Here is a 23,235-nt window from a genome sequence, read left to right as displayed (position 1 = left end):
CAGCCTGGACGTAGGTATCTGTGCCTTCCACCAAACACCTAAGACACTCAGAGATCCCTCCAGCCTGAACTTAGGTATCTGTGCCCCCCACAAACCCCCTAAGCCCCCGATTGTCCTATGCAGCCAGAACATTGGTATCTGTTCCCCATATAGACTCCATAAGCCCCTTGCGACACTCCAGTGTGCACGTAGGTATATGTGCCCCTCAGAAACCCTCTAAGCCCCCAGGAACCCCTACAGCCTGGACATAGGTATTTGCACTCCCACAACCCCCCTAACCCTCCCCTCCCGGGACATCTACAATCTGGACGTAGATATCTGTGCCCCTCACGAAACCTCTAACCCCCCCTGGGAACGATACAGCCTGGACATACATATCTGTGCCCACTCGAACCCCTAAAACCCACTGGTACCCCTACAGCCTGGACATCATAGGTGTCTTTGGCCCCCACAAATCCCCTAAGACTCCCAGGATGCCTCCAGCCTGGACGTAGGTATCTTTGCCCCCCACTAACCTCCTAAGCCCCCCTGGTAACCCTACAGCCTGGATGTAGGAATATTTGCCCCCCACGAACCCTCTAAGCGCCCATGGGACCCCTAGAGCATGGAGATTGGTATCTGTGTCCCCCCCAAACTCTCTAAGCCCCCCAGGGACCGCTATGGCCTGGACATAGGTATCTGTGCACCCCAAGGCCCCTAAGATCCCCCGGACCTCTGCAGCCTGGCTGTAGGTGTGACGGTGCTGCCCGTGGGAGCCAGCTCAGCTCACTCAATCAGAGTGAATTGCAAACAAAACAGGGCAGACAAATCCCAAACGCCGCTGGTTATTTCAATACTTAGATTTACCAAGCCAGCACAAAACAGCTTCTGTAGTACCTCACTGGTTACTTAGAAGTTTAAACCACGCAGTTCCCTTAAATTACCCAGCCTCAGGCCTCCGTCCAGACACACCTGTTAGATATGATGATGATTCCTGAAAATCTTACTTCATCATATAAAAGAAAAGATTCTTCCGATCCCAAAGGATCAGCCACATAACCAGGTTCAATTATAACTTAGATTTTACCTAAAATACATGCTATAGCCAATTCTTATTAACTAAGCTAAAATTTATTAGAAAAGAAAAGAGAGAGAGTGAGTGTTGGTTAAAAGATTAATAGACATATAGACTTGAATTCAATTTTTGAGGTTCAGATACAAAGTAGACATGAGCTTGTAGATGCCAAAAGTCCTTTTAGAAATAGTCCATAGGTTATAATCCAATGTCCATATTCAGGGTGGCTCCAGTCAATGACTGGGGATCTCAATCCTTGTGGCTTAAGGTTTCCCGCTCTTGAAACCCAAAGCAGATCTGAGATGAAGAAGGATCGTGTCCCAGGTTCTTAAACATTTCCAGCAGCCTTTCAGCCTGAGAAAATAATAGGCTTAACTCTTCTTCCAAACATCCTGGCAATTAGTACATCCATCAAACAGTTCAGATACAGATTACCACAACCTTCAAAGAGACACAGACAATAATACTATTTCACTCAAGTATCATCATAAATGTTAATATTCTTTTTTTGCTCTTTGAATTAAAACTAGAGCAATAGACAAGACTTGTTTGCTGACATCACAAGACCTGAGCAAACACCTCCCCTTCTACCTCTAACACTGCAGACTTGCATTTCAAAGCTCTGTTCATTTACATATCTTGTTAACCAGTTTTTAAGATTCACCCACGGGTCAGGTCAGTCGGTGAGGTGAGTTAATTAACTCTTTCTGGCCCTGTCACCTTTCAATGAGATATTAGATTATACTTATGTCAGGGACTCTAACCCAGACGGGAAAGTTCGTTGTCTGACCGCGAGAGAGACAGGCAACACCAGCAAGGTCCGATCAAAAGCTCTTTATTGACAAGTGCACGCATCAATAGAGAGCAGTTCGTCTCCAGAGAGAACCAGACTGCTCTTTACATCTTAGTATAAGCCTATGTAGACAGTTCCGTCGCGTCATAAATTATTCACTGGAGCAACCCACCCCCTTCTTCTAACAACTAGAAACTACACACCTTTAGTATACATGCATGCCTAAAGTTAGAAATGTAGGGGAGTTAAAAACAAACAAAGAACAAAACCAGGGAGCGAAAACAAGGAGGCTGGGAAACTAGGACTCTTATCAGTTCTTCGAAGGAGCTGCCCGAACACAGCACATCTGGTACTATGCCAGGAATGCAGCTTCTCTCTTATCTCACTTTTTCCCAGCGCTTGTGAGACATGCTGCTGCTTCTCAGTGTTTTCCACTCAGGGATTACCCACAAACCTCTGTTAGCCTGACTTTGGTCAGGTTGGCATACCTGGTTTTGTCTGCTATATCTTTATTCAGGCCTAACAATCCCCCCTTTGTCCCTAGAGGACCATAATGGGACTCTTGGGACACATATCCATTTAACAATTGTACGGGGGAGGCTAGTAAACCATGACCCAAGGTCTGAGTGGAGGTCCTTAAAACTAAAAGTGTGATCAAGAGATATAGCATGGAAAACAACAGCAACATTCTTAATAGCTTGTAAATCTTTGTCAATTAAGCCAGAGTGATTAACAGCAAAGCAACATTTTTCCCCAATGCGAGCACAAGCCCCTCTCTAATTCAGCATTCATGGCATTTAGCACACGTCTATTTTGCAAAGTTACTTCTGCTACTTCATCAGTCTTTCGGTTGCAACTTTTGGAAAGCGTCTATTAATGCATTAGCTGTTTTTTTTCAAGCTCTGCAGAAATATTTACAACTGCTCTCTTGAGCTTAGCCACCCACAATCCAGGAATGAGTGCACGGACAAAAGAGTGGAATCCTGTTTGTCTGACAACTAAGGGATTGGGGCACTGACTATAAATCAGTTAGGTATACCAAGTGGTCTAATTTCCCAGATGTTTCGGTGAATAGTCCAGTCCCATGTGCATCCTCCCCATGGACCCGTCAGGATTCGGTATGTGGAAGCCCACACCCCCCAGTCCAAATGCTTGGAAGGAGCACTGTAAATGTTTACACTTTCACCCAGAAAGTCTTTAGTATATCTCCATGACCACAGATCAGATGGTACTCCTGATGTGTCTGTAAGGGCAGTGGGCCAAGTCTGGTACTCAAGATCACTCCAAATGGCCATCAGCTGGTCATTCAGGAAATTCTGAATCTCCAAACATACTAGATCCCACTGCAATGCCTTCCCAGCCTCAGTGATATTTAATACCATCTTTCCTTGGTGTAGTACTATATTACATTTGTTATTTAACTATTTTCAGGTACTTTTAAAAGGCATTGACATTAATAGCATAGGAGGGGGTTACATTATTAGTCACTGGAATGGTTTCAATACAGGTAAAATTTCCAGTGGCAGAACAAACTCTTCGGGTACTTGTTATTTGAAATCCAATTAGAGAGAGCAATACATGCTGAAGAATTTATCCACAACACAGGGCACAGCCTGTAGAATAAACCCCAAAATCCAATCAATACCACATTCCCAAGCATGGGTCCCACAAATTTTTTTCTGCCAGTGTACAATTCTTTGTTTCTTCACCGGGGTCAGTTCTTAATGTCCTTTCTAGTCAGGAATTCCTGGACTTAAGCAATTTCAGTGGAGTGAGTGTTCCTTCTTCTTTCCCAAAACAGTCTTGGTGCAGCATCGTATAGGGGAGAGGTTACTAGCACATCACCCTGTAATGGTTTTGCTTTTTCTAGAAAAATTCAAAGGCACAGTAGATCTGTCAGTGGATAAGGGAGAGGCTACTAGCACTTCACCTTGTACTTTTTCCCTACTGTCCAGAAGGCACAGTGGAGCTAGAAGGTGAAATAGGCTAATCATCAGTAGGAGAATTCTCCCAATGTGGAGGGGTCTTTTTGCAGTGAGAATCTTGGGTCCAAGCAGTCAGTCTTTGGTACTTCACAGCGGTGTTGGTAGTCATCAGGACTTAAGGGCCTTTCCAGCATGGAGCCAAGGCAGTCTTTCGTTGGTGGACCTTTACATCAATCCCGTCTCCTGGTTCCAAGGAGTGGCAGGGCTGCTAGGGTCTTTGGGTAGCGCTTCCTTACCTGTGAGAAAAAAAACGTAACACATTTCATTAGTGCCTGGCAGTGTTTTTCAGATCTCATAGCTGCATGGGCAAATTCAAGCCCTCCCTTTCCTGGTTGTTAACCAAGTCTTAAGTGTGAGCAGTGTCCTTGAATGGAGTCAGTGTCTTATCTATAGCCTGAGCTTGCTATTTTATTTTATTTTATTTTTTCAGTTAATTCATTCTGTTCTTTGTGCTTCTTCCTTTCTTGGCTTCTTTTAACCTGCAAAGGAAACTTTCACTTTTTACTTATACACCTTTTTCCCAACAATGAACACCTACACATTGTCATTATACAATACATTAGTCTTATTATTTAATATATGCCACACACACCCTTTTACTAAAATAACCTCATTACAGAGCTTTCGAGCAACAAGCCAGGACAAGCACACCCACTTTGAGGAGTTCACTTAATACAACCTCTAGTCCAATAGCCTTCCACCATCCCCAGCCCTCTGGCTAGAAATCTGAGGTAGCCAGAAAGATCCCATGTACAATATGGGGAGTGGGTTAACTTTTCATGTCCTTGCTTTCAAAGACTGTTAGTATGCAAATTTTAACAACAATTTTTGCAATTAACAATTTGACCAATAAAGTTTCTTTTCCTTACTTAAGGAAATGCATTAGACTTTAGTATATCACATTCTCCTGATTTATCTAAACACTTTGTATTCCAAGTTGAACAAAACAAGTATCTGCATTTTAATTTAACCTTTTTGTTTGATTTTAAACTAGATTATTTTATAAAAATATTAAACACAAAATTCCGGCCACAAGACAAACACCACAAGACAGAACATAGAACACAAAACATAATTTCTATTGTGCCAGTAAATGCATGGTACGTTGAATGCTGTTTAGCTGGCATCAGTTTTCTCTGATTATCTGAAAGACAAAAAAACAGAGGTCTACCCCTTCTGGGCAGACAATCATTGCTTAAAATAGACAAATACCCTTGTTGATTTCAGGAAAAACAGAGGAATTATCCCATATTTTATGTGTTTCATAGGCAGCCCAGGTTTCAGTGGCCCCTACCTTATCAGTTAGATAATTTGCATGAATACAGATGCTTTCTGGCTTGCTTTTTACTTTTAACTCTTGCTTTCAAACACTGAAAGAAAACATCACTACTTATAGTGCCCTTACAGCCTAATAAAATTTCAATTACATAGCACTATATACATTCTTCAGCTAATTTAACTAAATTCTAAATGATTGCAATTAACAATCTCTTTGCCTCAATTTATTTACAAACATTTCAAAGACACCAAGAACTTTCCTCTTTAGCATTTTTACAAAGTTCAACTGCTGTTTCCTCCAGCAACTACAGAGTTAACTTCTCACTCTCCCTTAAATCACTTGCTTGTCTCCCAACAGCCACTTTTATCAACTCAAATCACCATTCCAAGTAAGTTCTGGGTATTTGAAATCCCCATGCTTACACTTACTTACTCCTTCCTTCCACTACACCCTTAAAGTTTTCCAACCTGTTTTCCAATCTCTCTGTCTGTTGCCTGCCCGCCTGGGCCCGATCCTGCTTTTCTCACTGAACCATCCCTTCCATAGGCACCAACTTCTTCCACTACCACTTTAGCTAGGAGGGTGGGCTTCTCAACTAGCCCCCCACCCCTCCTGGTCTCTTCCCTTAAACATTCTTACTCACAAGACTACCCGAGTCCTCCTTCATGAGGCTTGCCACCTAGACGAAGACACATGGCCCATTGGGCAAAGGCCATTTACTTAACATATAATTTGAAGGACTACTCTTAGAGGGTTTACCCAGAGACTCATTCATCTGTTTGACACTTAAACAGAAAAGAGAATTACACAGAGATCAGAGGGAATTACAGTCTAAGCCAGACTTTCCCACTTCTATACACTGACCGCTACAGGGGACAGGACAGAAGGATCTCAATTTAACCTCAGAGCTGTCTCGCACACATGGCTTCCACTCCGAGGAATTACGAACAAGAGGTTCAGTTCCACCCACACTCCTAACACCCAAATGAACAGAGAAAAAAAACAACAACAGTAACTGGTTAAATAGAACAGAACCAGAACCAAATAGTGTTTCCTTATCCTATTAGGACTCACTTTTACTCATGCAGTTCTCAGCATATAACACCAACAGTACCAAGCAAACCAAACACAAAATAACAAGGGTAAAACAAATAGATGGTGTAAATTCTGCAGGGCTCCCCCCTTCTTAATTGCTCACCAAACTGTGACAAATTTCTGTTACCAATCTATCCCTCATGTCAGATGATCAGGCTGACACTTCAGGATCGTTGGGGGAAGATAAAGAAAACACACCATATAACTGAATTTTAAAGCTTCATTAATAAAACAATAAAACAACAACGGAGAGTGTTGGGAACGCTCTCACATCACTCAGGAAAATATTAATGCCCCAAGCCCGAAGCTCCTTTCATACTTACACACGTACGTCCAGACTGGCCACTTCTGTGTATAATGTTCAGAGGAGGGGGAGAGGTGGAAGGGAGATTATCCTGTATACAGCTTGTCCAGAATTTCCAACATGCTTCTGCTCTTGGGAGGGCTGTTCTTTTACACCCTGGAATCTCCTGCGGCGTCTCTTTCAGAGATTCCAGTCCAGGTCGGCTGCCTGTGGCTTCTTTGGTGTCACCAAGCCACACCGACTCCAGGGTCACAAAGGCACACTGTTGGATCTTACTGGACAGTTAAGCTTTGCAAATGTAATTTCAGTTCTGTAACTTGTATTTCCTTTGCTTCGCCTCTGTCTATATTTTTTCCTTCACAGCCAGCTGGGGCCGAAAGCAGCCCCTCCCTGCACCAAGCACAGTCCGCGCCGATTCCTGACCCTGAACGCAGAGCACCCCCCTCCTTCCATCCTGGGGCCAAGATGATTTTTTAAATTAACCCGTTCCTTATGTCTTTTTCTTTCTTTTTCTCTTTCCCATTAAACATTCTAGTAGCAATGCTAACTACTTCAGACAAACTTTTCCCTTGCGTACCATCTGGATGCTTTCTAAATCTTTTTGCAATATCCTTTGCACATTGTGTCATGAAAACCATTTTAACCATCTCCTTTCCATGATCAGTTTCAGGATTTAAATTCCCATGCTTTTTAACTTCACAAATCAGTCGAGCACAAAAGTCAGAGAGGTGCTTATCTGGATGCTGAACACAAGCAGTCACCTTGCTTCAGTTTGGAGTAGCCTCCCCTGCATCTCTAATACCATTCAAAACAGCTTTTAAAAATCCATCCAACTTTGTCTTTTGAGCTGGATTATTGGGATTCCAGTTAGGGTCAGTAATTAGCCAAGGTGCATTCAAATGAGCTGCAGATTTTTCTTTTACTTTTTGTCTTTCATCTTCTGTCATGAGAGTATCTAATAACTGATTTACATTTGCCCAAGTGGGCACATGAGTGAAAAAGATTGTGCAGAACATTCTTTCCACTGCCTCAGGATTGTCTCATAAGTGAGGCATAGTGCACTGCCAGTTAAACAAATTTGAAGTTGCAAACAGGGTATGGGTAAAACCATCTCATGTTCCCCAGCAACCAGTAGAACCAGATAAGTTCTCAATGAGGCTTGTAATATCAGAGGTGTCTCAGAAACATTCTCTCTCATGGAGTTAAGTAACCTAGTGGGGGTCCACAAGGGCAAGGACAAGGGCTGCTGTAATATTGGGGGTGTTTGAAAAGCAGTCCCTGACCAAGTTTGCAAAAGGCTGGCTGGAGGCTGCACAGAGGGGGTGAGGCTGCCTGATTCCTCTGAAGATGAGGGAACATCACTCTGAGCTCCCCCTTGATTCTCCTCTGTCCCTGAACTGTCCCTAACCTGCTTTTCAATCCTTGCACTCCATCAGACGGGGAAGAACAGGAACAAAATTGTCCTCCTCCCGGTGCGGCTCTGGTGCATATGGTGGGTGATTTTTTTACAAGAGCTCTCCATACAAACAGCTTCAAAAGCTACCCATCCCTCCATGGGTTTATAATTATACCATACAAACAAGTAATCCATTTGTCTCGGCCTAAGATCAACCAAAATATCCCTTAAGGAGTTCCTCCTATCTGTGGAAAAGGTTTCACCCACCGGCCAGCCTCTAGTTGGGGACAAATGAAAGGTAAATGATGGCCATTGGATCCAACACAGATTTCTCATCTTAAATTTAACTAGATCAGCTGTCTCAGAAATCTCTTTCCAATCTCTAAGTATCAGAGACAACGGGGCATCCCCCGGGCACTTACTGCCAACTTGTCTCATTTTAATGAAGGGACTCTAACCCCTCTTCATGAAGGGACTCTAACCCCTCCTCCCCGGGTCGAGGTAAAGGGACTCTAACCCCCACCTCCGAGCGTCGAGCGCTCGCTTACCTCTCCAGGGACTTGAACACCTGGACTGAGACTCAAACCCAGGCTGGGACTCTAACCCAGACAACTTGGATCCTGTGCAAACCTGGACTGGGACTCTAACCCAGACCTGGACTGGGACTCTAACCCAGACCTAAGTAGTCAGGGACTCTAACCCCGACAACCTGGACCCTACTCAATGGGTAGGTGGACGTTGCTAGATTTCTACGAGTTTCAGCTGGTTCACAGAACACGCCTTATCGCCAACGCAGAGATCAGATCACCAGGCAAGGCTCCTCTAAACTGGAGGATGCGCGCTGCGTTGCCTCAGGGTCCGATCCCCCGCCGGAGAGTCAGACGGGTCCCGGCGGAGTCGCCAAAGATGTCAGGGACTCTAACCCAGACGGCAAAGTTCGTTGTCTGACCGCGAGAGAGACAGGCAACACCAGCAAGGTCCGATCAAAAGCTCTTTATTGACAAGTGCACGCATCAATAGAGAGCAGCTCGTCTCCAGAGAGAACCAGCCTGCTCTTTACATCTTAGTATAAGCCTATATAGACAGTTCCGTCGCGTCATAAATTATTCACTGGAGCAACCCACCCCCTTCTTCTAACAACTAGAAACTACACACCTTTAGTATACATGCATGCCTAAAGTTAGAAATGTAGGGGAGTTAAAAACAAACAAAGAACAAAACCAGGGAGCGAAACAAGGAGGCTGGTAAACTAGGACTCTTATCAGTTCTTCGAAGGAGCTGCCCGAACACAGCACATCTGGTACTATGCCAGGAATGCAGCTTCTCTCTTATCTCACTTTTTCCCAGCGCTTGTGAGACATGCTGCCGCTTCTCAGTGTTTTCCACTCAGGGATTACCCACAAACCTCTGTTAGCCTGACTTTGGTCAGGTTGGCATACCTGGTTTTGTCTGCTATATCTTTATTCAGGCCTAACAATTATAATGTCACAGTCTCGGTGAGTTGACTGCTGCAGCTCCCCGTAGACTCTGCCTGCGCCTCTCACCGAGCTGGAGTACAGCAGGCGAGGGGAGAGCACTCAATGTATTGCATCTACACTAGACACGATATATCAACCCCCGCTGGATCGATCGCTGCCCACCGATTCGGCAGGTGGTATAGACATACCCTGAGTATCTGGTGATCGGAGCTGGACCCCCGAGGGGGCCACATTGAAGGAACTCAGGGGTTAAGGTGCCTCTATTGTCAACTGTCAGGGCTGCTGTGGCTCAGAGGAGGGTGCTTGACTGCCTGGCAGGCTTAGGCGCCGCAAGCCTTGGAGGTGGGAGAAGTGAAGCGGCCACGGCGTGCTCGGGGTGCTCGTGCTCGGAGCAGGGGTGAGCTCGGGCCAGGGGGGTGCTGCAGGGCAGAGCAGGAGAGTTGCCACAAGAGGGGAGCCTCAGGGTGGAGGGGGGAGCTGCCACGGGTGGGGCGCCTCAGGGCAGGGGTGCGGGGGGGGAGGGTGCAAGGTGGAAGTTTCGCCTAGGGCATGAAACTTCCTTGCACCGGCCCTGCCCCACGCCCTGCCTGCAGCCAGCCCTGCACCCCCTGCCCTGCCCTGCTGGCAGTCAGCCTCTGTCTCCAGCCAGCCCTGCACCTTCTGCTTTGCCTGCACCAGCCGCATCCTCCCTGCCCTGTCTCCAGCCAACCCCTGATGCACCCCCCTGCCTGAAGCCAGCCAGCCACGCAGCCCTTGCCCTGCCTGAAGCCAGACCCTACCTCCAGCCAACCCCACATCCACTGGTGCCCTGCACTTCCCAGGGCAGTAACCCTGCACATCTGCTTCAATGAGGGGGGCAGGGAGCAGCTGGGACCCACACATGTGCACACCCTAGGGTGACCAGACAGCAAGTGTGAAAAATCGGGACGGCGTGGGGGGTAATAGGATCCTAGATAAGACCCCAAAATTCGGACTGTCCCTATAAAATTGGGACATCTGGTCACCACAGCACACCCCCAGGACTCCTGAGTTCCATTGCTGGGTTTCCTATTGGTTCCTCTGCTGCTTGTTTTCCTTTTCCTGGGGACTTTGGGCAAGTTGCTCCCCACTCTCGGGCTCTGTCCCCAGCAGTCAAATGGGGATTTCATACCTTCCCGCTATTGGAAAGTGCTGGGAGAATCCCCCAGCAAAAGCTGCTCTGACAGTGCTAAGCAGCATCTGACCATTCAAGGTCGGAGCTCACTGCCCAGGAGGAGTGCTTGGCTCTGGGGTTTCACGTGCTGCCAGCAGCGCTGGAGCTGCCCGAGCCAGAGCGGAGCCGCTGTTGTCAGCTGCAGCCAGGATCTGCCCCCGGCCCCGCTGGGATCCAGGTGGGGACAGAGACTGGGGCCCGGGGGTTCCCCTTGGAGTGGCTGGCGGGGGCGGGAGGGGAGAAGCCGGAGCTGCAGGCGGGGGAAGGGCGGTGGGACATTGTGACCCGGAGCCCCCGGGGAATGAGAGGCGCTGGGGGCCAGGAAAGTGACTCTGCCCCAGGGAGCCTGGGAGAAGCCTTGAAGGCGCCTCGGCCCCAGCGGAGCTGCAGGAGGATCCGCCCGCCCGCCCCGCTGGGATGGGGGGGCTTGGGCACGGCCGTCGTGGGGGGGGGAGGGGCGGACCCCGGGCCAGGCGGGGTGGGGCGGTGTATTAAATCCCTCACCATAGCAATGTGCTACTCCCGGGCACTGCGCATGCCCAGTAACAGCCTCTGAAGCCGCTGCCCTTCCCCTTGCCCGGACCAGCCGTAACGTTCCGCCGGGCGCTGGGGGCGGGGCTGGAGCAGGGCGGGGGAGTAACAGGGAGCGTGGGAGGGGCGGGCGCAGAGCAGGAAATTGATGGGCGGGGGGGGGGTCAGGCAGCTGGAGGCAGGGTTCGTGGGGGGCTAAAGGGCACAATCCGGGCTGGGGGGAGGAGCAGGAGTTGAGCTCAGGGTGAGGCGCTGGCAGAGCCCCCCCCCTTTGGTGTGAGGGCGGAGGTGTCGAGGGGGGAGGAGAAGCCGGAGTTGCAGGGGGGGGAGGTCACTGGGGTGGGGGGGGTAGATCTGTCTCTGTGGAGCCAGGACATTCCCGGGGTTGGAGGGAGGTGAGTTAACTGGATCCTGTCCCTGTTTTTGCCACTTCCTCCCACACACACATTCTCTCAAGATTTCCCCTTTTCTCTCTCATTATCACACGTGGCTATAAAATCCAGGGAGATTCTCCTCTCCCCCCCGCCAATGATCAGCTCTCTAATTGCCTCTGATTTTCCCTTTTCTCTCCATACTTCTCAAATGTCAATTTAAAATCTCTCCGATGGGGGGTGGATTTTCCCACCCATTTTATCTGCAGTGATTTGTCCTTGTTTGGGTGGGAAATTGTTGCCCTGGGTCATTCCCCAGAACACGGCTCCCACTGGAGTGGGATGGGATGAGGTTCCCGTTCTCTGCCCGGGCAGGGAAGGGAAGGGAGGAGCACATCCCCCATGGAGACTGCCCAGACCCCACTTCCCAATTCCCCTGCGGCCCCCTTCCATTGTCCAGGGAGCCTTCCAGCTCCCCCCCGCCCTTAAATCAGCTCCTCAAAGGGCTCTGAGCTGCTCACGTGAATGGTTGCCCCGTGGCTGCGGGGGACCATCACATTCTGTTTATGTATTGGACAGTTATATAAAATCCAGTCCAACAGTCCCCCTTTTCCACTAGTTATTTAATAGCAACATCAAATCCCCTCCGATCTTGGTGGTTTTCTCTCATGTTATCAAATGTCGTTTGTGACAGGGTTCTATCTGCGTGTCTCAAAGATTGATATAAAATACCCCAAACATTTGCCCCACTTCTCTCTAGTTGTTTTATTTCTAATTGAATATGATGGGTTGTTTCCCAATGTGCTAAGATGCAGCGGCCTCTGGGGTGGATCCATGGTGGCCATTATTTGCTAGTGACAGCCCGTGGATCTTTCTTGCCCTCCAGGCCTTCCATTCTCCTGTTAAAGAAGCACTCCCCAGGCTCCCTCTGCCTGTGTGACTGGCCAGCAGGAGGTGGTGTTAACTTTCTAGCCACTTCTCACACTCTGTGAGGTAACACTTGCAGGGGCAGGGAAGGTGTCTGTGTGGGGAGATTGCAGCTGAAGGGGCATTGTGGTAGGGGGAGGCCTCTGGGTGGCTGGGCAGGGGGTACCCTAGTCAGGTTGGTGGGTTGTGGAGGTTTGGGGTTTTCGGGGGTGGTGGTTCTGATGTGCCCATCCCTGAGGCTATGGGTCCTGGAGGTGGGTATCGCTGGGGGCCTGGTGGCTGCAGAACAGTGGGGTGGGTGTCTCTTGGGGAGGCAGGACAGAGGGTTAGAGGGAGCCTGGTTCTGTGCCAGGGGCTCTGTCTGTGCTTCCCCCGCTGGTTCCTGGTTTTGTTGCCATGCCCAGTGCACAGAGCTGGGGGAGGGGATCCCTGGCACTAGGTGAGGGCATGCCAGGGAAACAGAGTGATGGGTCGCACTGTAAAGAATCAGGGGGTCACAATGGGCAGAGGAGGGGGTCCCAGGCAAGTGTCAGGGTAGATCGTTCTGGATGGTGGGGAAGTTCCTAGGCAGGCAGTGAGGGACTGAGTTCCCAGTGTGGGGGTGGGTCCCTTGAGGGGGTCCCTGGCTGCTGGGGGCTCTTGGTGGGGGGAACCCTTTGGGATTCCCAACCTGGCAATCATGGTGTGGTGGGGGTTCTCTGGCCGGTGGGGCTTTGAGGGGTATCTGGGGTCCCTGGCCAGGGACTCTGGGGGCTGCGTCCCAGGGAATATCTGATGGGATCCTGGCTGGGGGGTGTCTGGGGCCCCTGGCTGGGGGGTCTGGGCTCTGGGTACTAGGGGGTGTCTGGGGGCTGCTGCTAACCATGATCCTTCTCTCTGGTCAACTTGTACCAGAGTCCTGGCTCCTAGTCACCTGCTCACTAAGTCCATTCCCCAGTCATGTGCCCTGTCACTGTGATAACTTTCTGTCCACTTAGCAAATACTGTTAGTGTGAAATCACAGAATTTACTTTTCTCCTCTTTTGAAAACTGCAGGAACTTTCGGTTCCGTTTGGAAAATTTTTGCCCCCAGTCCTTGTCCTAGATCTGCGGGGGTGAGGGAGGTGGGAAGGGAGTCAGCACTGCCACACGATGGTCTTTTCCACAGCGTTCTGAACTCATTCTTTCTGAAATCCGGTGTCATTGAGACCGTTGTTAATCCAGTCTCTCTCTGCTCAGGATATTGGGGTTCAGCTTCCCGGGTCAGATGCTGCAGCCTCCATTGTGATCTGGGAGACCAGGCTTGGCAGCTGCTGCTCCCCCAGTGGGGCTCTGTGCTGGGAAGTGACCTTAATTAAAGCTTCTTCTCTGCCCGGCCCAGGGGATGACTTTCTGCAGCTGGTCCTAGCCCCCTAGGGCAGTCCTGGGCCCTGTTACTACCAAATTCTGAGCCAGAGTCTCCAGGTAACTGAAAAACCTCAGGGAATGTCCTAGGGTCTGGCAAGAAAGTGACTCTGCACAAACAACACCACCTCATTTCTCCTCCCATTAGCGGTTGCTAGGAGGAAATCCAGCCATGGGAGAGCAAAGCCCCCAGGAATGGGACTGTCCCAGCCAGAGGGGCAGGGAGAGAGGACAGGGGAAGGAGAGGCTGAAAGGGGCAGTGGGAGAAATGAATGTGGGGGAGATATTTCCAGCTCTCTAGTCCACCCAGACACATGTATTGCTGCATCCTGGGGCAGAACCACTTTCCAGTGAACAAAACAAGGATCAGACAGAGCAAAAGCCAGTTCCTGACTCCATATTCCCCCTGCTGGGGTGTGGCTGCCGTGGGGTCAGTGTCTGAGGGAATCCCCCACAGTGACTCCTTTGGTTCTGCTCTTTTCTAGCCTTGTGTTCAGAGAAGGGGTGAGGGGAGAGAGAAGGGAGGTTAAAAATGTGTCTGTGGAGTTAGCCTGGCAGGAAGGGCCAGGTCTAAATTGTAATAAACAGATTGAGCATTTCCCAGCATGACAGAATCTAGGGTGTCTGTCTGCAGGGAAAGGGCCTGGGGGAATTGTGATGTGAAATTAACTAAAACCGGTTCTGAAACGCCCACAACTGCCCTTCTCCCCCAGACAGGCTGCAGAATGTTTTGCTCCAGCTCATCCCATCCTGGCGTGGGACAGGGAAGAGAAATGGCTGCAGTGGAGTCAGTCCAGGTAGAGATTATCGGGGGGTTGCTGGTGGGTTCCTGCTGGAGGAAAGGGAGAGCAAATACACCAGAGGTGGGAAGGTTTGCAGAGTCTGGTTTGGAGGTTGGAGCGGGGCAGGAAATTCACAGCGTGGGGAAAGGAGGAGGCCAGGGTGTGGCAGACCTGCTGGGAGTTATTTACTAAGTGGCCTAGATTCTAGGAACAGACCCAGGAGGTTTGGAGGTGGAAATGCCCTAATTTGTGAAGAGAGAAAATAACCCACCTACATGGAGCTAGTCAAACTGACCAGACTCCTAGTGCTGGAGCCTGACCTCACTAACCATCAGCTGCTGTGAGATATAAAGGGGACACCCATGAGTCAGGCTTATTGGAGCTGCCTCTCCCTTCATATCCCACTCCTCACAATGAGGAGGGTGTTGGGCATCCTACCAGCGAGCTCTCCCTGGACCCTGCTAGGGGCTCCATCTCCTGTATCAGTCAGTGGCTAGTAGGGGGGTGATGGATATGCTGGGAGAGATAAGGGGCTCTCTCTTCATCCCCTCACCCTGGCATTTGCTGGATACTCTGAGCCAGGTCGAGGTGGGACTCTCCTGACTATGATCCACCCCGAGCTTCCATTTGATTCACTCTTCTCTGCCACAAATAGTGGGGCTGTGAGTGGGGCAGCAAGTCCTTAGTGTTGGACTCTTACTCTTTCAGGGGCTGGTGACCTTCAAGGAGATGGCTATGTATTTCACCAGGGAAGAGTGGGCTGTGCTGGACCCCACTCAGAGAGCCCTCTACTGGGATGTCATGCAGGAGAACTATGAGACTGTGACCTCGCTGGGTAAGGGTTCCTGTCCCTTCTGTTCTTGGAAGGGGAAATGAAGAGTGAAGGTTCACGCCACCCCCACAATGCCATCTGTACCCTGTCCTGTTTCAGCATCACCCCAATAGGCCAGTGACACACATAATACCAGAGACCCTCCTCTGCTGCAGAACACTTTGGGAACAGAGCACAGGAGCCGTATTGCACAGTGTCAAATATCTCCTGTTTGCTCAAGTGAAACTGGGGGTTAGGTCTGGCATAACTGTCCCATACCCCCTAATCATTTTTCTTGCCCTTTTCTGAACCTTTTCCAATTCCAATATATCTATTTTTGAGATGGGGTGACATGTGCATGCAGTATTCAAGATGTGGGTGTATCATGGATTTATTTGCTGTTTTTACAAATATGATCTATGAGATATTCTGTCATATCTATCACTTTCTTAATTATTTCCTACATTGTTCACTTTTTTTCACTGCTGCTGCACATTGAGTGGATGTTTTCAGAGAACTATCCACAGTGACTCCAAGATCACTCTCTTGAGTGGAAACAACTAATTTAGACCCCATCATTTTGTATGTATAGTTGGGATTGTGTTTTCCAATGGGCTGCACTATGTGCTATCCTGTCATCTAGTACTGCTGAGATCCTGGATTCAGTAATATCCCTGCCCTTCCTGTTCCCTTTCTCCACCGAACCCCGCCAGCCCATGCTTCCTGTTCCCAGCTTCCCCAGGATTCTCGCACTGTCTCTGAACCTCTCTGTCAGCAAGAAGCAGTGCCAGGGACACTTGCCCTCTGTCTGGAGTCTTCGATTTCTGGGACATGGATTTACTTTCTCTGTGTTGTAAGAGGCTCTGTCATAATGAGTGTCTGTGATGTTACCCAGAGTACAATCTGGACTGTTAAATAGCTGTACCTCAGTCCTCCAGCATGGGGTGCCTTTTCCACTGTTTTCCCGCGAGAACTGCCCCTCTTGGCCAATTAACACACAGTCTCCAGCATGTAACTCACTCCCAGCTACACAGTATTGAGTGCTGCTAGACAGCCACTCATGAATTACACCTCAGGAGAAAACCAGCAAATTCTCAAGTGCCCAACTTTCCCCCAGAAATGTGCATCTTGCACTGTCCAGCACGCTACTGAACGACCCAAGCTCATATGAAGTCTGTCATTTCATCAGCGGAAAATGACATGCACCAGCTTGTTATCCCAAACAGAGTTTCCAACACACTTCAATCCACACATACTGGTTAGATGAACAATAAACCAAGCTTGTTAACTACCAAAAACTAAAACTAGGCCCAGTCCATGAAAGGGGCACTCCCAGGAGAGACTGTATAAAGGCTGGAACATGAAACACCTTTGTAAACCTGAGACAGCTGCCTTGGGGACAATGACAGGGAGAATCCCCCAAAGTGACTCCTTTGTTTCTGCTCTTCTCTGGCCTCCGATTGTTACTTCCAACATGGAGTACTTTGCACTTGTCTCTACTGAATTTGATCCTATTTACTTCAGATCATTTCTCCCGTTTGTCCAGATCATTTTGAATTTTAATCCAATCCTCCAAAGCACTTACAACCCCTCCCAGCTTGGTGTTGTCCGCAAACATTGATACAGTGTAAGAGAGAGACTGTTACTGGGAGGGTTTCCCCATGTGTCAGAGGGTTACACCCTGGTGGGAGGGGGCTAGGCCTGTACTGGAATAAGGTCACTCTGTGCTTCACAGTGTGCTAGAACCTAGAATGTGCATTAGCAGGGGAAAAGCTGGGGGGAATCGGCTTGTGGAATGGACAAAAGCCTAGTCTGAATTCTCACACCTTGCCCTTTTCACCCCGGCAGGCCAGAGAATAACATCCATGTTTCGCTGCAGATCATCTCGTCCTCCCAGGGGCAAGGAAATGGCTGCAATGGAGCTGGCTCAGGTAAGAGATTATCAGGGTGGCGGGCTCTGCTTGGAGGTTGAGGAGCAGTAAATGCATAAGAGGGTGGGAATTGCTAGAAGTGGTGGGAAGCAGGAAATATCTCGGGTGGAGAAAGGGAGGGGACAGCATGTGACAAACCTGCTGAGACTTGTGTAGTGTAGGGCGTGATGGGTTGTCACCGCCAGGAGGCAGTTTGTGGAGCTTCTGGGAACTGCTGTGTCCTCTAACCCTCACGCTGGGCTGGCCCTTCTCACACTGCTTTGCTGGAGATTTCGCCAGCCTCTCCAGGGCCTGTTATCACCCAACACAACAGCAGGTGGCGCCATGCAGCCAACTAAGCTACCTGAGTGCGTTACCTAAGCCACTCAAGGACAGATAGAAGACAAGAGCCAATTTCCCACTCCCCAACCTTGCACACTTGCTGTAGTATAAATCCAGAATGATACCATCTTATAGTGCACAGGGATCTCTATAATACAAGCTCATTAATGTAGTTCCCCTTCCCCTCGATATGGGACAGATGTGCACAACAAGCTGAGATTTTCCCCAGACACTTCACTCAAAATACGCTGGTTAAGATAAAGCATCAAACAAGTTTATTAACTGCAGAAAGATAGATTAAGTGATTATAAGTGATAACAAACAGATCAAAGCAGATTATTTAGCAAATAACCAAAACTCAGACTAAGCCTAACATACTAGATGGATAGAATTTGAATTAGCAATTTCTCACCCTGACTGATGGTACAAGCAGTCCCCCAAGTTTCCATACACAAGCTAGAAATCTCTTGATCCTGAGAGCAGCACTTCCCCCACATCTGTTTTTGTTTCTCAGGTGTTTCCAGAAGTTCTCTTGTGTGGAGAATGAGGCCAAGAGATGATGTCACACCCCACCTTATGTAGCTTTTCCATATGGTGGGAACCTTTTGTTCCAAACTCAGTTCCTAGTCCAGTTTGTGGAAAAATACAGGTACTAAAATGGAGTTTAGTGTCATGTGGTCTGGTCACAGGCCCTGCTGAGTCATAGTAGCCATGACTCATAGGCTGGCTGAAACATTCACAGGAAGGCTAAGCTCTTCCACAGTCCATTGTCTTTGTTGAGCCATCAGCACTGTCTGGCTTCTTCATTGTTGTACCTGAAAGGCTCATTGTGGGTGTTACCCAGAGTAAGCACATTTGAAATACAGATACAGAGTCAATATCCATAACTTCAGATACGAACATGATATGTGCACACAAATAGGATAATCATATTCAGCAAATCAGAACTTTTCCAGTGACACCACACATGATGCATCTTCTACAAAATAGATCATAATTATGTCCTAATCATATTATAATCATACCACTATGATGAATATGGGGGTGTAGTGTCAGATAGGTCCTAATTTCAAGGCACAGGAGTTGGGAATGGAACTTCCCCTCTTTGTGGAACAGGAAATAACCCTCCAGCCAGGGCTGGGACAACTTCCCAGACTCTCAGCGATGGAGCCTGAATCTACTGACATTTCATTAATTACCACCAACCCCAATCTTTGTGGCAACTGTAAACTTTATCAGTGATGATTTTGTACTCTCTTCTAAGTCATGGATAAGAATGTTAAATAGCACAGGGCCAAGAACCAATCCCTGCAGGAACCTGCTAGAAAGAAATCCACTCGATCATGGTTCCCCATTTACTATCAGAGTTTTTAATCTATTTAATGTATGCCGTGTTTATTTTGTATCATTCTAGTTTTTTTTAGTAAAAATATTGTGCTAATCAAGTCATGTCCCTTACGGAAGTTTAGGTATATTACATCAATACTATTAGCTGCAACCAAACTTTTGATCTCATCCAATAAGGATATCCCGTTAGTTTGATAGGCTCTATTTTCTCTAAACCTTTGTTAATGGGCACTACAATTCTGACCTTCTAACTTCTATTCTTTATGATTGACTTCCCCTTTCTTCCATATATTTTATTTGGAGAGTGCTTGGATTCCTACCAGGGAGCCACTATCAGGGTCCAGAGACAGCCCCATCTCCTATATTAAGCTCTGGCTAGTAGCTATGTGATAAATGTGAAGACCCTGCTTCTGTCTGTCAGATGGGAGACACAAAGGTTCTCTCTATCTACCCTCTGATGCCTCCTGGCTGCTGTAAGCAAGGTGGGGTGGGACTCTGTTAACATGTGCCTCCCGGAGCTTCCATTTCCCTGGTGCTGCTGTTCCGTGAATAGTGGGGTTGTGAGTGGGTCAGCAGGTACTGAGTATTGGACTCCTGCTCTTTCAGGGGCCGGTGACCTTCGAGGAGGTGGCTGTGTATTTCTCCAGGGAAGAGGGGACTCTGCTGGACCCCACTCAGAGAGCCCTCTACAGAGATGTCATGCAGGGGAACTATGAGACGATGGTCTTGCTGGGTAAGGATTCCTGTCCCTTCTGTTCTTGGAAGGGGAAATGAAGAGTGAAGGTTCATGCCACCCCCACAATGCCATCTGTACCCTGTCCTGTTTCAGCATCACCCCAATAGGCCAGTAACATACATACTACTAGAGACCCTCCTCTGCTGCAGAACACTTTGGGAACAGAGCACAGGAGCAGCATCACACAATGTCAAATATCTCCTCTTACTCTAGTAAAACTGGGGTTAGGTCCAGCATAATGAACAGAAGCTTCCTACCCCCAGCCTTCTCTCAAACCCTGAGCCTTCTCTACCCAAACCAGAATGTGCTTGGGGTGTAACAAGCAGGCGGCTGGAGTCAGAGCTGCCAGTCCAGGGTTACTTATCATACAGACACTCAGTGCGTCCTTGAACGCTGGCTGGGAGTATCCAGACAGGGGAGCTCCAGCAGCAGAACACTGAATCTCACCCAGGATTACAGATGACACAACTCCTCGCCGATCTGGATTGCACCCCAGCATGTGAAAATGGCCTAGGTTGGTAGTGACATTTCTTGAGACATGGAGAGTCTTGCTCCCATATCACCAGGTGTAATAAAAATAACAGGAAAGGCCAAATATGGAAAACTGATTGTTCAGCTTGCTTTTGACCTGCATCATATTTTGCAATATATTCCAAATAAGGAAATTAACGTGCAACGTATGTGTCATTGTTTGTGGTTTTAAGCTGTAAAAGGCTTGTGTGATTTTTAGCTCAGGAACAGTATTCCAATAGCTGTCGCCCCCTGCGTGCTTGTAACCAAGAAAAGAGCCTCAGGCTGAGCTGATTCAAATATTAATCCTGTGGTCGTTTTCCACAACAGCCTCAATAGGTCCCTGTGATGGAATGTAAGGCTACATCTAGACTACCCACCGTATCGGCGGGTTAAAATCGATTGCTCGGGGATCGATATATGGCGTCTCATCTAGACGCCATATATCGATCCCCGAGCGCGCTTATATCGATTCCGGAACAACACCAACCCCAACGGAGTTGCTGATTTGACAGGGGGAGCCGCGGACATCGATCCCGCGCGGTGAGGATGGGTGAGTAATCCGATCTTAGATATTCGACTTCAGTTACGTTATTCACGTAGCTGAATTTGCGTATCTAAGATCGATTTCCCCCCGTAGTGTAGACCAGCCCTTAATGTCTTCACACCTTCCCCCTGCAGGAGAATGGCTGTTTGACCAGCTGTTTGCCTTGCTGTCTCTGAGGAACTGGTCTGTGGGTGTTCCCCAGAACTGTAACTTTTTCAGTAATATCATACTGTAAAATCTCACAATTTTACATACAGTGTTACTACACATTTTAACAGGAGGATAATATTCAGTAGGTTATGCGTTTTCTAATGATACCTCACAAGCCATTTTCCACTAGCAGGGTCTTCTCTGTTCACAGAATTTCTGATAGTTTGATGTCTGCTGGCACTGGATATCACTATTTTGGCATCTCTCTCTCTGTCTCAGTGAGCACCCGCTGTGGTTGTTGAAAGTCTGTGATGGGATCTATGGGATGCAACTGAACAGTGGGACCCCTGAGCCCTTTGTCCCACCACCTGGGCTCCCTCTCACACATGTGATGCTGAGACAAGCTGTGAATCTCTGGCAGATATTGCACTTACACAGACATCCGTAGGTAGGGACACAGCCAACTGAATTACATGAATGCTTCTGCAGCCACTCATAACACTAATGATAGAAAGTCGCCCCCCCTACAGCTCTGCAGCCTTGCACCCCTGGATCATACCATCTTGCCTTAATCAGAAGCCTGATCAGTGTGAGTTTATTACACAGGGTCCACCCCTCCCTCACTGTGAATAGTACATGAACCAGCCTTGTAATGGAGCTGAGATTTCCCAAGAACTTCAAGCAAAATACACCAGTTTAAGTAGAGCATAAAACAGATTTATTAACTACAGAAAGATGGAGTTTTAAGGATTATAAGTGGTAGGAATAAAAGATCAAAGTAAATTACCATGGAAATTAAAGATAAATTCACAATCTAAACTTTACACCTTATTACACTAGGGCGTAGTTCAGTTATGCACACAGGAAGGCTTAATGCTCGAGCTGCTGCACATGCTGGGCAGGCTTAAGGTCGGGCTCCCCATGGCAGGAGAGAAGAAGACTCGGCCCCTGGAGGGGCAGGCTGGGGCTTCCTGGATCCCATTTGCTCACAGCCAGCGCCCTGCCCCCACTCCCAAGTCATCCATGGCGCCCCCAGGTCGGCCAGAATGGAGCAGCAGTTTTCACTGCACTACGTCCACTTATGGCTTACAGGCAACTCCCAGACTCACCACAGTCCACCATCTCGGCCAGAAAGGAGCCCACTCAGCCTCACCATTGCTGCTTTTCCTTCCCCCCAGAACCCCGCTTCTCCTGGGCTGCAAGTAGCCATCCCTGGGATGCCAACAGGCAGCCACAGGGGTCTGTCTCTCAGCAGCCAACCGCACCTCCATGGGTTCAGCCCTCAGAAGGGCAGGTGGGGGTTTCCTGGATCCCAGTTGCTCACAGCCAGCCCAGCCTCCACCTCTAAAACCATCAGTCATGCCCCCAGGTTGGCCATAAAGGAGCCGCCATTCTCCACTTGGACTCAGCTTTGCTTGTTTTCCTTTCACCCAGAACCTCCCTTCTTCTCCTGGGCTGCAAGTAGCCACTCCTGGGAAGCCAAGAGGCAGGCACAGGATTCTACCTCCCAGCAGCCAACCACACCTCCCCAGGCTTTGCAGAATGAAGGGTGGTGCTCTACTAACCCCACTTAGCCGCACAGCTTCTTCCCTGCCTTCCTCAGCTCAACTTTCCTCTATTGCCCCATTCCTGCCTCACTTCCTCCTTTGGCCAGTCACGCAAAGGAGCCCAGCAGGAAGTGAGAGCCTCTATAGGCCAACCTCCAACAGCAGAGGTGGCCAAGCCACAAGCCTCCAAATGGTGACTGGCCTAACTACTCTAGGTTCTCCAGCCTGACACCAAGGTGCTTTCTCCACTGCTGTCAGCATCCTCTGTCATGCAGGGGTTGGAGTTATCCCAGGGACAGGCCAATAGGAGGAGTGCCCTTTCTGAATAACAAGGGGATCTGGGAAAAGGAAGCCAGCATGTTTCTGCCTGGTTTTGAACCAGGGACCTTTTGCGTGTTAGGCAAATGTGATAACCACTACACTACAGAAACTCCACCTACTGGGTTGTTGCTCACTCTGGCACAGACCTGATGGACAAATCTAGAGAATGTGGTGGTAGCCCCTCGATAGGTCAGCTGGCAGGGCAGAGGACTGGAGCCAGCACTCAGGAAGTCGTCCTTACCTCGCCCGTGTGACTCCAGCTTGAGGGAGAGCTTCTTTTTCTTCTCCTTGCTGACAAAGAGCAAGAGAAGAATGAAAGGTCAGGTGGGCCAACTCGGTGCAGAAGCCCATGCTGTCTTTTCCTGCTGCATAGCCTGAAATGAGGGACTCGTGGCAGTTAAAGGAACTGCTGCACTCTCAGAAAACATCCCGCCCGTGCATAAA

At 48.7% G+C, this 23,235-nt stretch overlaps 1 protein-coding gene, 1 long non-coding RNA gene and 1 other non-coding gene across 6 annotated transcripts in view; 1 reads left to right on the top strand and 2 right to left on the bottom strand.

Moving 5' to 3' along the window:
• LOC127042400 (zinc finger protein 862-like) overlaps positions 1–23,235 on the bottom strand; it is a 751,328-nt gene that overhangs the window by 711,921 nt on the left and 16,172 nt on the right. The window lies entirely within an intron of this gene.
• The window catches only part of LOC127042403 (uncharacterized), a 1,287,231-nt gene that overhangs the window by 1,253,634 nt on the left and 10,362 nt on the right, over positions 1–23,235 (top strand). The gene's annotated exons all lie outside the window — the stretch shown is intronic.
• On the bottom strand, positions 22,829–22,901 carry TRNAV-AAC (transfer RNA valine (anticodon AAC)). Its single transcript has one exon. It is a non-coding gene; the product is annotated as a tRNA-Val (tRNA).

This window comes from Gopherus flavomarginatus, unplaced genomic scaffold, assembly GCF_025201925.1.
Source record: "Gopherus flavomarginatus isolate rGopFla2 unplaced genomic scaffold, rGopFla2.mat.asm mat_scaffold_39_arrow_ctg1, whole genome shotgun sequence".
In the NCBI taxonomy this organism is placed as follows: domain Eukaryota; kingdom Metazoa; phylum Chordata; order Testudines; family Testudinidae; genus Gopherus; species Gopherus flavomarginatus.
The sequence above is the reverse complement of the archived record's forward strand: the minus strand, read 5'-3'. Positions and strand labels throughout refer to the sequence as shown.